This window comes from Nanorana parkeri, unplaced genomic scaffold, assembly GCF_000935625.1.
Source record: "Nanorana parkeri isolate BGI_ZX_2015 unplaced genomic scaffold, ASM93562v1 scaffold1, whole genome shotgun sequence".
NCBI lineage: Eukaryota > Metazoa > Chordata > Amphibia > Anura > Dicroglossidae > Nanorana > Nanorana parkeri.
The window spans coordinates 73,813-81,092 of NW_017306269.1; positions in this window are offsets into that span (position 1 = coordinate 73,813).

The following is a 7,280-nucleotide window of genomic DNA, read 5'->3' on the forward strand; positions in this document are numbered from 1 at the left end:
AGGCAGATCGTACTTGCGATGATCGCAAGCCGCGCCCCCCTGAGGGGCGGGCTTCGGATGACCGCAATGCTGAACGGGCAGTGTGCGCTTGCACACACCGGCCCGTCTGGCTTTTATCGTACACACATGCTACACACCTGCCGAACATCGTACGATGTTTGGCGGGTTTTTCGAACATGTTCAGGTCCCCACACACCTTGCGATAATCGTACGATAATCGCGGGAAATCCCGCGATCGTACGATTATCGTAAGGTGTGTGGAAGCGGTGCGACGTCTACTACTGTAAGGTCGCACAACTTTTATCTTACGAACATGTTTGAAAACCCGCCGAGCATCGTACGATGTTTGGCAGGTGTGTAGCATGTTCGTACGATAAAAGCCAGACGGGCCGGTGTGCGCAAGTGCACGCTGCCCGTTCGGCATTGCGGTCATCGGAAGCCCGCCCCTCAGGGGGGCGCGGCTTGCGATCATCGCAAGTACGATCTGCCTGTCCAGCATTATAATTTTCTTTGCCATTCTTCGGCCAAACTAGTTAGTGATGTTCCTAGAGTAAAGCTTTTTGGAAATTTTACACTGAATTTTTTATGTTTTATGCTTGCTATTCTTCTACTGTCTCCGGGCACACTCTGGCATGATGGAAAAGCTGCGTTTTGGGAGGGTAAGAAATTTGGAACCCCTATACTTTCTGTCTGGGGTGCACGGGTTAAGCACAGCTATCAATGTTTGTTGATCAAAGTATGCTCTACATACATTCACCACAAAACTAAATCTCACCTGCTGTGCTAAACATTTTTTAAAAATGTAATGTGAATTATATTAATTACGTGGCTAACGGCATTCTAGAAGGACCCGTTAAGAGAGACCCCTGCAAAGAGACCTGCTTTAGGCCTACCTTCTAAATTTCGCAGGCAGGCAGACGGACAGACAGACAGAGTTCACAAGTTCAAACAAGCCCCCCCATGCCTCACTCTTCAATTAATGGCGGGTGAGACTCATAATGTAACCACAGCCCTCATCTCTTGTCTGCTAGTCAAGTGATTGCTTCCTTACTGAATTAATTCTGCTACAACCTGAATTCAAATAAGATTGCAGCTCGCAGGCCTAGTGGGATCCAGACTTGTATCCATTTAGTTCTTTTTTTTTTTTTTTTTGCCGCTGTTATATATTTTTTTATTTTTTTTATTTTAAATCTAGTTATGTAGCGGAGCCACATGGGACTGTTCTGTTATCAAACACGAGTCTGGGAGAATGGACTACACACTATCTGTTGTTACAGTAATGTGGGCAGGGTGTGTTTTCCCTTAATGTACGCTATATTCCGCGGATTAAATCTGGGGCATGGAGCGGCTTTGGATTTGTAGAAGCAGAAATCCTGTTTAAAAGTCTGTTTAATAAAGAAAAATATACTGTGATAGCCACTACTTTTCCCGTAGGGAAATGAGTGCTTAATAGTGAAATGTTACTTACTATGTGACAATGATGGCGGGAGGGGGGAACTGCAATAAAGTAACTTGCTTTGCTGAATGTAAGGTCTATGTGCAGGCAGATATAACAGACCCCCATTTAATTAATTTATGTATTCATCATATATTCAATAATTCCATAACCACTTCCTGCTGGCCATACGCATATACGTAGCATCATGGCGATGGGCTTTAACACCGGCTGCTCCATATATGCACCCAGCTGGTGCCACTGTTCTGTGCTGGGAGAACAATCACTCGCCACCCCCAGCACAGTGATCACAACGGTAGCCCCTGGTCACTGTCAATGATCAGACGGGGTACCGATCACATGGTCACTGTGGCAACCGATCTCAGTGGTCATTAAATCAAGATGTCCGCCTCCTGATGTTAAAACCCCTTACAGGGCTGGCAGAAATGGCAGCAAGGGGTTAATCTGTCTTTGTGCAAACCTACTGTAATTACTCATACAGCAGCATTCTGACTGGAAGAGGTTGAGCCAGCGCAAAAAGCCTATCAGGCTTTACTGTATTGCACAGTGCTGTGAATAATAAACTCACTCTACTTTCACTCAATCTTCAAAGTGAGTGAAAGTAACTGGCATCTGCAGTATCTGTAAAGAATAAGTCAAGGCAACTGGACTTGCTGTATTTTTCTTGAAGACGCTTCACTGGTCATCCAACCAGCTTTCTCAATTCATTTCTGGGCCACGCAGGGTCCCTTCTTCTGGGCGACATAGTGACGCAATTGCTTTACTTCTTGCACATATCAACGAGTGCTAGTGACTTCTATTATGGACTGTATCTGACACGGCGCCATCCGTGTTGTCACTTCAAGCACCAACCTTTCAACAAGGTCTGTACGCTGTATTGAGTGCAGGTGATTTCGTATTATCGATTTGGGCCCACAATATGACTTTTAGGCCGAGGTGACCTTTAACCCCTTCCCCTGCTGCGAACCTCATCCTCAGAGGGGTTAGAGAACGCTGGCTGACTTATAATCACGTTAACCCAAGCCATTTTGTAAATTGGATTATAAGAATGTGTTGCCAATTCGGGCCGAGAATATAATAAATACAAGGCGTGTTTGTTGCTTTCAATATTATTTGAAGTAAGAGCAATGTTTACTGTCTGGCTGTATTAACCTCGTTTAACATAAGTGCTGTAAAGGAAGCCGGATAATGTTAGAGGGAAGCTGAAGAAGACAATGCCAGGCAGGAAGAGCTCAGAAAAACACTGGAAATAGATAAACGAAGGGCCGAAAATCTATGCCATACTTTGTTCTTTCTAATTCGAGCTTGCGGAACTCTGATTAAATCAAAATTAAATACACAGAGATGGTATTGACATGTGAATGAATTAGCGAGAGTGCCTTATGCAAACAGCGTGCCACTTCACTATATGGCGAGCTGTACGACTCCCAACTGAATGTCATGTTATGCACTCTGCAGAATTATTCCCAGACAGCAACAATTGGCCAAACTGCAGGCAAGGTTCTTAAAGGTGTATGCCGGTCAGGATGGAAAATGAAAATGCATCTAAAGTGGTATTGAAGTCGAAAGCTTTTTCAGCTATTTCAAATGCTGATTAAAACACTTACAATGGATGCTGCTTGATGTTTAAAAGTTTTAGTTTCTTGCAGAAGCAGCTGGTCCCCTGAGCACTGGCCCTGTTATTCTGTTTTAGGGTGGCTCCTTTACCTTTCAGGGTCCTATTGAGCCACTCATTTGTGTGCTAGTAAGCTGTGTGTGTCTCCACAAGCACACAGACAAAGCAAGGCAATCCACTCCCCTGCTCCCTGCTCTTCCCTTCTCCCGGGATGGCAAAACTCCGGCCCTCCAGCTGTGGTGAAACTACAAATCCTATGAAGCATCTCTCTCCGGGAGTCATGCCTGTGGCTGTGAGAATCTTGCAAAGCCTCATGGGATTCGTAGTTCGACCACAGCTGGAGGGCCGCAGTTTGGCCATCCCTGCCCTCCAAGCAAGTAGATGGACACTGCTCTGTCCCTTGTGATCTTGTACTTGACAGGAAATTCAGGGAAGTCAAGCTGATAGAGTTGGAACAGTTTGGAAATATGACGACTGTAAGTGATTGGGCAAAAATGTAAATAAATACTTTGCTGGGCAACGTTTATTTGTTTGATTTGGATTCATTTTTGCAAGAATGGTTGAGAGTTTAATATTACTTTAACAGAAACCTGTCAAAAGGGAAATAGGAAGAATGAGACTTTAAAAGGTCACTTTCTTTTTGTAATTGCTTGTTACTTGGCCACTTGTCCATCTACTTGTCATGGATTGGGACTCGCATGTATAAACTGGAGTCAGGTATGTGGACCCTTTCTACTACACTGGCAGGGACACTTAGAGAAAAGGGTCCAAGCAGTGTAGGCTGACAACTCCCAGAGCTGGAGTACAAGCAGGGAACAGAGCAGGTATGTGAATGAGGCAGTGGAAGTCAGCATAAGCTGGAAGTTCAAATACAAGGCAGGGTGCTGCAATGCTGATTAGGTGGCATGGGGTCCCCCAGGATGTGGAATCTAAGAGCCAGCCGGTATTCACCAGAGCTCCCGATGGTGGAGTTGGGCTTGGCTGCGTGCTGACCCCAGGTCACAATCCCTAGGTCCACCCAACTCACCTAACAGGTACAGGGTACAAATCGAAGGTTAGGGACAGGCTAAAGACTTCCAGGGACAAAGTGAATTACAGCGTAGACTGTAGACAGGGATTTCCAAGGACAAAAGGGAAGCACAGGGCAGCCTGTAGACAGGGATTTCCAAGGACAAGCCAAAGGTTCGGTACACGGGAAAACTTCCAGGAATTCAGGGTAAGTCACAAATGGGGGACTCAGCAACTAGCCTAGGAAAGCATTGCTCGGGCCGTGTGCTATTCGTTGCCCTGAGTTTAAATGGAGAAAGGAAGAGGGAGGATCCACAGGATTGGCCACAAGCGGACTGCACTGATTGGCAGAGAAACTGCATAAGAAACAGCAGGAGAGGTCGGCCGACGCCTAAAGCTTGCAGACAGGTGCAAGAGTGAGTCAGGTTCAGAGCACATGTCTGGAGGACTACAAGCACCAGCACAGCCCTGCATAACCAGGGGTAAGAGATATGTATATACTTGTAGAACTACAAGTAACAGCTCAGCTGCAAGTCTGCAGCTGAACTGTTACACTACTGCGTTCAGCATTGTTTGATTTGTCAACGTGCAGTAAGCTGGAATTTTGACATGACTTGCTGCATATTTGTTTTAGGTCAGTGACATAAGTGAACCTGAACTAAAAAGAAATGATTTCCCATATCACAGAGAAGATCGATAAATGTTAAACTGCCTAACAGAACTTAGAAAAGTTTACCTTTTGACCCAAATTGCACCTCCACACAGAGACACAGTGCAGAAAAAGGCATGTTAAGTCAGTAATAAGGAAAAGATCAGGTGCAACGAGAGCATAGGCTATACTGTGACTAGTTCTTTGCCCTCTAACGGACTTGTTAGGCACTGCTTCCAGGGTTCAGAACCTCCTTAGTTGGTAGTGAAACCTTAACTGGCCAGACAACTAGTATTTTGTGATGGAAATAAGTAAAGGCAACCCATGTATTTCTCCACTTAGAGGCTTTTTTATTTATTTTAGTAGTATAAAAAACAGAGCACATACACATGTGTAAGTTCCAAATAGACCAAGTCTCTTCCTGTCCCCATGTGACAGCAGTGTGCCAATCATTCACCGGCTTCAGTAAAAGGGCAGAGAGTCGCATGCTCCCCCATGCTTGGAATTTTAACTGGGTATTTTCTCTGCTCATGTCTGCTTAATGTAGAATGGGCAAAGTCCAGGTAGAAACAGCGATACACCAAATTCTGTGTTCTGCCCAGCATTTCATTCAGGAACCTCAGCCATATATCATTTTGTCAATGTTTTGTTAAGAAGCTCAGGAATAAAGGCTGTGACACACTGCGCCCAAAGCGTGCAATGCGTCAAGTTTTTTTTCATTCTGGCGCGTCAGCTTGCACAACTGAACGTGCCGAGATGAAACATTTCATATAAATATGAATTTGTATAAAACCGCGCGTCACTATGCGAAGTCCATTCGGTTGTTACGCACAAGCCAATTGGCTGAAGATGCAGTCATTCATCTGGCCACGCTCAGCTCACACACAGCATGCGAACCTCCGTGCCTGACACAGCATGCAAACCTTTGCTTTGCTCTTAACGGCTTTGCATGCAGTGTGTCACGGGCTTAAGGCACCAGATGTTGGGGGTGTTGCATTTATACAAGTACCTACCATCTCTCCTTGCTGCACTAAAGCATCGCGCTTCTGCCTGGTATGTGCCTTTACTAGACGGTCCACAAGATTACGACTTGGGCTCCTTTTTGTCTCTTCCACAAGGTCCTCCTGCCACTTATCGTCACTAGGGGTGATTTCAGTGAAATTGATTGCACTGCCAATTACATTTTGCCAAAGCAGACACTCTCAATTCCTCTCACTGAGCTGCTTAGGCAAACTTTTCTAAAGTCTATCTGTTTTTTATTTAGAGGGTGTGTTTTTTGGTTGAATATTTGGCATAGTGGAAGTTATACCATTTAGAGTGCTTTATAGTTGTTTTGTATGTGATTGCTGTTTGTGTACTGTTGATGAAATGTTTTATTTGATTTTATTTTCATTTTCCATGGTGATTTTTCTTACTGTGAAAAAAATGAGGCTAATGAGGGGCTTTTATGGCATGTGAACAGGTCCATTATAGCTGGAAGGAGCTTCTGTAACTCTCTATAACCATTTAATATCAATTGCACCCTCACAGTGAAGCTGATCTCATAAAGTAAAGATTTGCTATTATAGGGAACATTTAAAAATACTTGTCCTTAAACAGTGCTCTAAAAATGTACCTTTTTTGTTTTGGAATTCTCCTGAAAAATAGCAGTGCACTTCTTGGTATGTGATGGTGAATACGCGATGCTGTATATCTGCAGTGTGAGATCTCAGGCACTGTCGCCTCTGACTGCTAGTCTTACCAGATTTGGAGTGAGATTTGGTGATTTATTAGTGTGCTAATTAGCCTTGCTAGAAACTCTGACATGAGAAAGCAAAGCCCTTTCTCTGCCAAGATGACCACCTGCACACAGGACAAAGACACAAATTTCCCGGCACACTCACCAGCCAGCCTGCAAAACAAAAAAATACATTGTCTAACTACGAGGGTTAAAAACAGAGGTTTTAGTTGCACCACTATTGCAAAATACCACGCCGCCCCATCAAGGCCACTCTATGTAGTGTGGTCCTAACTCTAACCTATGAGAATCTCCAGCTTGGAACATATATATAGCAAAGGATGAAATGGGTGCAAGTTTGCCAGGAGGTAGCCCAACCCCCTTAAAGGTACAGGGACACACCAGAAGCCTAGCACATGTGCACCTTGCTTCAAAGGTAGTTATGAATTGATGAGTGCGTTTGCCATTTGCTGTACCTCCACACAGGGACACAGTGCAGAATGAGACATAGTAAGTCAGTAATATGGAAAGGATCAGCTACAGGGAGACCATAAGCAATACTGGTAATTAGTCCTTTGCCCTGACTTTTGTGGGCACAGCTTACGCACATTAGTTTATCTTTAACCGCTTCCCGGCCAGCCGTAGTAAAAAAATGGCCGGGAGCTTCCTGGATATAACAGGCCGTATAAACACGAGCGGGAAACTACTAAAATGTAAAAACAGGCAGCAACACCTGTTTACATACAAGCGATCCACCGGCTATAGAGCCAGCGGATCGCTTGCATGTGGTGCCCGTCGGAGCACCCCCCCCCCCTTCCGCGCCCCCCCGCCCCGC